Raw genomic sequence first — 10,755 nt, 5'->3', positions numbered from 1 at the left:
GCCATTTTTCCAACAGCATTTGTTCACTTTGTGTCTCTGTGTTACAATTCTTGCAATATTTCAGACTTATTCATTACTGTTATATGATTATGGTGATCTGTGATTCGTGATCTTGGATGTTACTATTGTAATTGTTTTGGGGACACCACGAACCTCACCCATATAAGGTCAGGAATTTAATCTTCAGTGTTGTGTGTGTTCTGACTGAAGCACCAATCGACCATTCCCCTGTCCCTCTCCCTCTCCTCAGACCTCCCTATTGTACACAAAACTATTTAAATTAGGACAATTAATAACCCCACAATGGTCTCTAAGTGTTAAAGTGAAAGGAAAAGTCACATATATCTCATTTTAAATCGAAAGCTAGAAATGATTAAGCTTATGTGAAAGCCAAGATAGGCTGAGAGCCACGACTCTTTCATCAAACAGCCAAGTTCTGAATGCAGAGGAAAATTTCTTGAAGGAAATTACAAGTTGAATCTAAAATATGTTACAAACGAACTTATTTACAAAACAGAAACAGACTCATAGACATAGAAAACAAACTTATGGTTACCAAAGGGGAAAGGGGGTGGGGAAGGGATAAATTAGGAGTTAAGGATTAACATATAGACACTACTATATATAAAATAGATAACCAACAAGGACCTATTGTATAGCACAGGGAACTATATTCAATATCCTGTAATAAACCATAATGAAAAAGAATTATATATAACTGAATCACTTTGCTGTATGCCTGAAACTAATACAACGTTGTAAATCAACTATACTTCAATTTAAGAAAATGTGCTACTCCAGTGAACACACAAATTATAAGAAAGTGAAACAGCCTTATTGCTGATGTGAAGAAAATTTTAGTGGTCTCAGTAGAAGACCAAACCAGCCACAACATTCCCTTAATCCAAAGCCTAATCCAGACCAGGGCCACAACTCTTCAATTCTCTGAAGGCTGAGAGAGGTGAGGAAGCGTCAGAAGAAAAGTCTGAAGGTAGCTGAGGCTGGTTCATGAGGTTTAAGGAAAGAAGCCATCTTCATAACATAAATGCAAGGTGAGACAGTAAGTGTTGATGCAGAAGCTGTAGCAAGTTATCCCAAAGATCTAGCTAAGATAATTAATGAAGGTGGCTACACTGAACAACAGATTTTCAGTGTAGACAAAACAGCCTTCTATTGGAAGAAGATGCCATCTAGGACTTTTATAACTAAAGAGGAGAAGTCAATGCCTAGCTTCAAAGCTTCTAAGGACAGGCTAACTCTCTTGTTAGGGGCTAATGTAGCTGGTGACTTTAAGTTGAAGCCAATGCTCATTTACCATCTGAAAATCCTAGGACCCTTAAGAATTATGCTCAATCTACTTTTCCTGTGCTTTATCAATGGAATGGCAAAGACTGAATAGTAGCACATCTGTTTACAACATGGTTTACTGAATATTCTAAGCCTACTGTTAAGACCTACTGCTCAGAAAAAAAAAAAAGTTTCCCTTCAAAATATTACTGCGCATTGACAACACACCTCGTCATTCAATAGCTCTGATGGAGATGGACAGTGAGATTCATGTTGCTTTCATGCCTGCTAACACAGCATCCATTCTGCAGCCCATGGATCAAGGAGGAATTTCAATTTTCAAGTTTTATTATTTAAGAAATGCATTTAGTAAGACTATAGCTGCCACAGATAGTGATTCCTCTGATGGATCTGGGAAAAGTCAACTGTAAACTTTCTGGAAAGGATTCACTATTCTAGATACCAATAAGAAGATTCATGGGAAGAAGTCAAAATATCAACATTAACAAGAATTTGGAAGAAGTTGATTCTAACCCTCATGGACGACTTTGAGGTGTTCAAGACTTCAGCGGAGGAAGTAACTGCAGATGTGGTGGAAACAGCAGGAGAACTAGAATAAGAAGTGGAGTCTGATCTAAGTGTCCATTGACAGATGAATGGATAAAGAAGATGTGGCACATATATACAATGGAATATTACTCAGCCATAAAAAGAAACGAAATTGAGTTATTTGTAGTGAGGTGGATGGACCTAGAGTCTGTCATACAGAGTGAAGTAAGTCAGAAAGAGAAAAACAAATACCATATGCTAACACATATATATGGAATCTAAAAAAAAAAAAAAAAGGTTCTGAAGAACCTACGGGCAGGACAAGAATTAAGATGCAGATGTAGAGGATGGATTTGAGGACACGGGGAGGGGGAAGGGTAAGCTGGGACGAAGTGAGAGAGTGGCATGGACATATATACACTACCAAATGTAAAATAGCTAGCTAGTGGGAAGAAGCCACATAGCACAGGGAGATCAGCTCGATGCTTTGTGACCACCTAGAGCGGTGGGATATGGAGAGTGGGAGGGAGATGCAAGAGGGAGGGGATATGGGGATATACATATATGTATAGCTGATTCACTTTGTTATACAGCAGAAACTAACACACCATTGTAAAGCAATTATACTCCAATAAAGATGTAAAAAGAAGTGGAGCCTGAAGAGGTGAGTGAATTGCTGCCATCTCTGGACGAGGAGTTGCCTCTTCTGTAAGAGCAAAGAAAGTGGTTCCTTGCAATGGAAACTACTCTGGGTGAAGATGCTGTGAGGATGGTTGAAATGACAACAAAGGATTTAGAATATTATCTAAACTGAGTGGATAAAGCAGCAGCAGGGTTTGAGAGGATTGACTCCAATTTTGAAAGAAGTTCTCCTGTGCATAAAATGCTGTCAAACAGCATTGCATGCAACAGAGAAAGTGTTCATAAAAGGAAGAGTCAATCGATGTGGCAGACTCCACTGTTGTCTTGTTTTAAGAAATCTCCACAGTCACCCCAACCTTCAGCAACCACCACCCTGGTCAGCCAGCAGCCTCCATCGAGGCAGGACCCTCCACCAGCAAAAAGATTACGACTCTCTAAAGGCTAAGATGATGGTTAGCATTTTTAGCAAAAAAAGTGTTTTTTAAATTAAGGTATATAAATCATTTTTTAAGACATAATGCTAGTACATACTTAACAGACATCAGGATACTATAAGCATAACTTTTATATGCACTGGGAAAACAAAAAATTTGTGGGATTTGCCTTATTGCAATATTTGCTTTATTGCAGTGGTCTGTAACCAAACCCGAAATAGCTATGAGGTATGCGTGTATAGAAAACCCAAAAGCAACAAGTGATGTTTGAAAAACATCTGAATATTTTTATTACCACAGTGAATTTAAACTAATTGTGCCAAGTAAAAGACTAGGATATCAGATTATATATGAAAGTCTAGTAGCATGCTATTTATAAGATGCACACTAAAATCATAAGATTGTAGAAAGCTTGAAAATAAAAGGATGGAAAAGACACAAGAGGGAAAAAAGAAGTTGAGTTTGTTACTGGACAAAACATTCAATTAACTAAGTAAGCAAATAATAAAATAGTCTAAAACTACATAAATTTTCACAACAATAGAAAAAAATGAAAAATTCACCATTACAGTATGTAACTGTACCATATCTCTCTTAATTATTTGTTTTGCAGGCAAGAATTTAGTGAAGATATAAAAATTTTCAACAACAGAAATAATGACTTCCTTTTATTGAAAATATTAAACTATGAATATAATAGTTTGTGAATTACTTGAACACACATTGAACATTTACAAACAACTGGCCATTTTCTAAAATAAAAAGCAATTTTTGATAACTGTCAAAATTAAGAAGGTATAAAACTCCTCTTATGATAAGACAAGTAAATTTTAACAGCCAATAAAAGACAGGAAACAACAACAAAAATTTCTGTGCTTGAAAATTTTAAAGCACACTGCTAAAAACATCCGTCCAAAAATAATTCATGGTGATAATTTATAAACTAATTAGAATATAATACATATGCATATCAATGAATGTGATATACAGTGACAATAATTCTTAGAGGGAAATTATCATAAAATTTTCTAATAAAATGATATTTAAAAATAATGACCTTATTTGAATTAACATGTCAGTAAAATAATAAGGAAAATATTATATTGAAGAAGAAATTAATGATACAGAACACTAAGTTATAATAGACAGTATCAACAAAGCCAAATGTTAATTCTTTTATATGACTAATTAAATAAAAAAAATATTTTTGAAGGGAGTTAAGAAACAAAAATGAAAAAGCATACCTAATGTAATAATTTTAGTACAATGTGTTTATTTTTAGTGCAGTTTATTTAATGCAATTTATTGCTACAATTGTAGCAAACATTTAAAAATGTATGAGAATGGTATTAAAATCTTCATGGCAATGTGTTTGTAGCTTAGATGAGTTGGACAACTTTCTAGGAAAATAGAGTTAATTAAAATAAATTCAAGAAAGAATGCTTAACTAATACTGTAACCAATTTAAAAATGAATCAATTTTAAACATTTTCCTAAAGGAAGTAAATTGATATAGTATGTAAATTCTTTTCAAAATATGAGGAAACTGGTCATTCTTTGTATATTTAAGTTTCTCTCTCATGGAATACAAAAAAAACCCAAAACACCTTCCAAATATTTTTATGAGGTCTGCACAACTGCTTTATCAAAATTAGACACATGCAGGAAAAGAAAAATTTTCTGAATGATTGCATTTATGGATATAGATTTTTTAAAGAATCTTAAACAAAATGTTAGGAAACACAATCAAACCATGTGCAAAAATCCAATATATTATGAGATGGAGTTAACCTACAAATATTGGGACAGTTTTTAACAAAATGTGGTACTTTACCATATTTACACATTAAAGTAGAAAGACATATGAGCATCTCAGTAAGTGTAGGAAAAGTATTGACAAATTTCAACATTTATTTTTGAAATCAATTCAGTACTGGTACTCATGCTGATAATGTGTATATACATAATTCTTTCAGAAATTATAATTCTCAACAGTGAAATTTTAGAAGAATTCACTCTAAATAAAGAACAAAATTAAAATGTGCACTTTCCTTGTTTCTGACCCCAGATAGTATTTCCAATGAAAAATGGAAATAAATATTCTAAGAATGATAAAGAAAACAAATCTGTGAATATTGTGGAAGAAGTGACTATCTTCATTGAGAATCCAAAATAGTATACCAACATATGATTAGAAATAATAGATAAATTTAACAGAATATCTGCTTGAAGATCAATATACAAGGGTCAACTAAATTTTAGAAACTAACAGGAAACATATAGAAAATACAATATTTATTTCATTAAAAAGTACCTCAGTAATTAATTAAAACTTTTCCAGAAAATATAATTTATTTATTTATTTCCTAATTGATATTCAGACACAGTACTATTCCAATTAAAATCCCAGCAAGATTTTGCTAAACCATGGCAAGATCTTTCTCATATTTATATACAAAGAGTATGGACTAGGGAAATTGTTCTACCAGATAGGAAAATTGATTTTAAACCTAGGATAATTGAGACTGTGAGTTAAAGGGGTAGTCAAATGAAATGATAGAACAGCAAAAAAAAATCTCAGGAGCAGACATACTTATGTGAAAACTCAGATGTTGCAGACTTCCCTTTGCTTGGCATTAGGGAAATGATCCTACAATAATTTGTTATTTTTAGAGGAATATTGAAGTTAGATCTTTAGTTTTCACTATATACTAGAAAATAATTGCTGATGGATTAATCCCTTGAATGAGATGCAACATTTTTAGTCATTTAGAAGAAAGTATGTCTTTTTGGTTCATTTTATGTGTATGAATCACAGCACTGAAATCAATTCACATAATGATCCAAATATAAAGACAAAAGTATTTTGTGTAGTAAAGAGGAATACGTGAAATGGGAGTGGTAGAAATGTGTTCCTCTCTAGTAAATGATACCTTTACTGATGGTATAAAGCTTTCCCCAAAATCATCTCAGTTGAGCCTAATGACAAACTATGAAAACAAGTACGGAAGGTGTTATTTTCCAAATTTTTTAAGGTAATTGTTAGACAGGAAATGTCCCACCCCACCCCCAAAAGAGATGTCCAAGTTCTAGTTCCTAAAACTCATGACTTTTACCTTGCAAAACAAAAGGGACTTTGCAGATGTGATTAAATGATGGATACTGATTGGACCAGATAGAGGAGGGGTGATTCTCATCAGTTGGTTTGGTGTCAAAGGCATGCTCCCCGCTGAGCCCTTTGCTGTCTCAAAGAATTGCACAGCCCATGAATGCCAGTATTTTCCCAGCCAGAAAGGTTATTTTTTTTAAGATAGCAAAACATTATAATATTCAGAAAATAAAAAATATATAAACAATTCAGTATGGTAAGAAATCTTTATGACATAGTAATAGCAATTATTATTAAATGTATTAACCGTATATTACATCGTTTACATTTGACCAGTAAAATGAACAACTTCACTTATCGAAAAACACCTTAAATGTTGTGAAAAAGTCAGATGGAGAAACAGTTTGCCACAGGTCCTGAGCATCCTTGCATGTTTTTGCTGCATGTGACAGACTGAAAGCTCTCCTGATCTGAGTCAGCTCTATGGCTGATCACATAGAAAACTGTGTAGGTCAAAGGGATTGGTGTAACTACTGTGTAACTATCTGCCTGCTTCCCTGGCTGCCTGTGGAGAGCGTGAAGGAGGACCAGGAGGACGGGCATGTTTGCTGCTTGGTACAGTGTTTGCTCTTTGGTCAACATAGGCAGGACCCTTAGCCCTGAGTCCCTTAGCTGTGAATCCTGTCTACTTTGCATGTGGTATGTATGTGCTTGTCAGAGATAAACACAGCTGAATGCTAGATAAAGCTGGAAGGATGGATTTTCATCATGCTGTACTACTGCTATAAGGAAGAGTCCAGCATGAACTGAATTCAATTTCGATTTGTACAGAGGTGACTCAGTATTTTAAAGGGGCATGAGCAAGGGCGCAGTAGAGTGAGTGAATGAAAAATACAAAAGGAGGACAGGAATGTTGGTCCATGAACCCCATCTGGGTTTGCTAACTGGCGTTTATGGAAATTAGGCTCCTCCCCTTCCACAGAGGCTGGGGGACCAGGGCCCTGTCTTCAGGTGTTGGATGGAACAAATAGTACATTCTTTTCGCAGCTTCAGTTTTTTCAGGAAGGCGCTTTAAAAGGTGGGAAGATCACCCTAGTGATGTGGCCTTGAGATGTTAGAAACCATGTTAGTGTTTTGTTCAAGACTTCATAAGCCTAGGTTGAGGCTAGTCAAGAACAGGGCTAAGAGGAGCCTAGTAGAGTTTGGTCAAGGAGGGAATCCTGTCAGCCTTGACCCAGTTCTTCATTCTCATGGAATTGAGAGCAGGAGAAAGGATGAAAATATGGTAATACTCATGATGTTTGCTGCTGTGTTGTGAGTAATGGTTTCTTCTCTCTTATTTAGAATTTTCTTGTCTTCGTCAGTACCTGTGACATGGTGCTGTCGAGCTAACATGTGCCTTTGCAGGTAGGGTACAATCTCAGACCCTTCACATTCCTGACAGCCATCAACCTAAAGAAGATATTTGTGACATCTGGAACCAGCACACAGTATACTATACATAGAAAGAATTTCTGGGAATTAATAAGAAAAGGGAAAAACAACAAAGTAAAAACAGACCTAAGAAAGGATTGGTTGTTTAAAATAGGAGAAAAAATGTTAAATAAACAAATAAAAATATGTTCTTAACTTCACTTGTAATTAGTGAAATAAATATAAGTGAGATCACAATAAGATAGAATTTTACATTCATTATTTTGGCCACAAATAAGATGTGTGACAATAGCCAGTTTTGGATAGGATATGGAATGAGGAGAAATTTTATAATTTGTTGTTTTGAGTGTACAGTGGTAAAAACCACTTTGGAATAGATTAGCATTCAATACTCTGTAATCCTGCAATATTTTTTATTATCTTGCAAGTGAAGGGGAGCAGATACACCACTTCAAATATGACATAGACATTCAGGACATACCACAGCAAATTATGCCATTTTGGTTTATTGATTATTTTGAGCTGTAGGCACTTGGTAAAAAGGCGGTAGAGGGAGAGGCTTTCTCTGAACTGTTTTTATCTGTCCAAACATAAATTCTGCAAAAGGAACAAAAGGAACTGCATGGCCACAGATCCCCTCCCCAGGAGTTTCATCAACCAGGGAAGACTGACTCTTAATCACAGGAGAGACTAGAAATCAGTTCCACACACAGACAAACTTTGTCACAAACTGTCAGATCCCCCATCTCTCCTTCTAAGGGCTCATTCATCTTTCCTAAAAATCATTTCCTCTCTCCTAAGTTGTCGACATCCCCCCTCCCCTTTCCCTATTAAAATGCTATTTAAGCCTGAATTCTAAGCCACCTTGGGGAGTTACTCACTTTTCCCTGTATATCTCCCATGTATATGTGAGGTATATGTGTTAATACATTTGTGGTTGTTTTTCTCTTGTTAATCTGTCTCTTATGACAGAGTGTCTCAGCCAAGAACTCAGAAGAGTGGAGGGAAGATGATTTTTCTTCCTTACACAAGAATGCAGTAGGGGACAGGTAGGAGGTATTAATGGCAGTGTTTATAAGGGAGCAGACTGAATCAGTAGCCCAAATGCCCATTTATGTATATTAAGTTAAAGAAACTGTTTTACCGATATGATGTTGAACAAACTAACGCCGTACTCAGTGACATAAATGAGTCTTATAGAAATAAATATGAGTCCCCAAAAGCAAGTCTTAGCACATTACACTTCTATAAAGTCCGAAACACAATTTTAAAAATAAAAATATATGATAAATTTTTGAATGCATACCATGAAGCCAAAATTCAATCTATGTATCTGCCTAGACTTACAATGAGGCTATGTCCCAATAAACCCATAGTAGGTTGAAAATACCGTAAGTCAAAAATGCATTTAACACACAAACTAGGACACTTCCTAGCTTAGCCCAGCCTGCCTTAAATGTGCTCAGAACACTTACGTTAGCCTACAGCTGGGAAAGATCATCTAACACAAGTCCTATTTTGTTATAAGTGTTGAATATCTTATGTAATTTGCTGAATACTGAAAGTGAAAAGCAGAATCGTTGTCTGGGTATGGAATGGTATTACGTGTATCGATTGTTCACCCTTGCAATCACCTGGCTGGTGGGGGACCTGTGCTCACTGCCCCCATCACAAGACGGTAGCAGGCCATGATCCCTAGCCCAGGAAAAGAGCAAAATTCTAAATTCGAAGTATGGTTTCTACTGAATGCTTATTGCTTTCACTCCATCATAAAGTCAGAAAATCCTAAGTTGAGCCATCATAAGTTAGGAGCCATCTGTAGTTGCTTGGCAGCAGGACAGAGAGACAGAATTTGAGACAATAAACACATATATTCAATCATATTTGTAACATTGAAATTAAGTATGGTAATGTGGTCCTGGTTATTTATTTTTATGTTTTGTAACGTGTATTCTTTTTATAATCAAATACTGTATAATATTTTAAGCATCATATGATAAAACAAGAATTTGTACTATACATAGAAGAAGAATAATGAATTCATAATCTGAATATAAAAAGTATAGTTTCTATAATGTCTAAGAAGATAAATATACAAATAATTTCACTCAGCTCTTGAATTTCATGACAGTGTCTTTATTTTACAAATTCTAGGGTATTTTCTTATTCAGTACTAGTAATTCTACAGCTTTAATCACTTAAACCTGAAGGTCATAGAAAAGTTTCTCTTGTCTCTAAAATTATTTAGATCCTACTCTGACCAGTGAGCTCTAGCCATTTAATTATTTAACCAGATATGCTCTGAAGTCGAAACTCAAACAAGATTTTTAATATCAGATCATGTCTGCTGTCATGCTAACTTTGGCAACCATGTCAAGTTGCTCTTATGTCAAGCTTACTGTAGACTGAATCCTTGAGATTTTCTTTTTTAGTGTTCTGCTTCTTAGTTTTCTCCTCATGTTTATTTGTATGCTGGGAGCTTTGGATTTCAGTACACACGGGTGTCTACTTTCATCCGTGTTATTTGTCATCTTGTGGGGTTTAACCTGTTTCTCCAGTCTGTGCGTTTCAGCAGTATCATGGCCTTTCTCTTTGTGCTGGCTAACCTGTGCTTTGATTTGGTGGTATGTACGTGTTCTTCCTTATATTGTCTCAGTTGGTCTCCTGGCCAGGAGTACAATTAGAACTGCAGAGCCTCTCCCTCATGGTACCTGCTAGAAAAATGGAGAGGAGTGTGTGGAGTGAACTGTGTGTTACACAGACACACAGGTGTGCATGCAGGTGAATTCTGCTTTACCCAGCTTATGATTATTTAATTACAAATGCTCTTCCCTTCTCCTTTAAAGCTCTCCAGATGGGCATGAGCTGCAGCCCAGTGGTTTGGAAGGTGATATGAAAGCTGTCATTTGCTATTCAAGTATGGCTCTCCTTCCTGCTATCCCAGAAAAATTAGGATACATCACTTGCAATGCTCCTGGTTTAACTTCGGGGACTCGTTGAACTTTAATCTCATTTTAAATACTAGGAGAGGAAATTTATAGACATGATGAAAAGACATGTCTCATATATTAGACTTACATATGATTACATTCTGTTTCTTTCAGAAAAAGAGACAAATCTAAATCAGAAACTCACCCGCTGAGAACATGATGATAAAAAAAACTGATCACTGAAAAAGGTTCTAAAAATCTTGATGTGAGCTCTGAGACAAATGTGGAGAGAAATAGTGCAGATATTATGTTTCCTGTGGTCAGATCCAGGGGGAAAAAAGCCTTAATCTGTTCTAGCAAGAGCCCCATG

The 10,755-nt window shown here is 35.5% G+C and overlaps 1 pseudogene; it reads left to right on the top strand.

Annotated features, from left to right (window-relative positions):
* The first annotated feature begins 303 nt into the window (after positions 1–303).
* LOC137771023 (tigger transposable element-derived protein 1-like) lies at positions 304–2,923 on the top strand (annotated as a pseudogene).
* The last annotated feature ends 7,832 nt before the right edge of the window (positions 2,924–10,755 follow it).

Source organism: Eschrichtius robustus, chromosome 10, assembly GCF_028021215.1.
Source record: "Eschrichtius robustus isolate mEscRob2 chromosome 10, mEscRob2.pri, whole genome shotgun sequence".
NCBI classification, from domain to species: Eukaryota; Metazoa; Chordata; class Mammalia; order Artiodactyla; family Eschrichtiidae; genus Eschrichtius; species Eschrichtius robustus.
The sequence above is the reverse complement of the archived record's forward strand: the minus strand, read 5'-3'. Positions and strand labels throughout refer to the sequence as shown.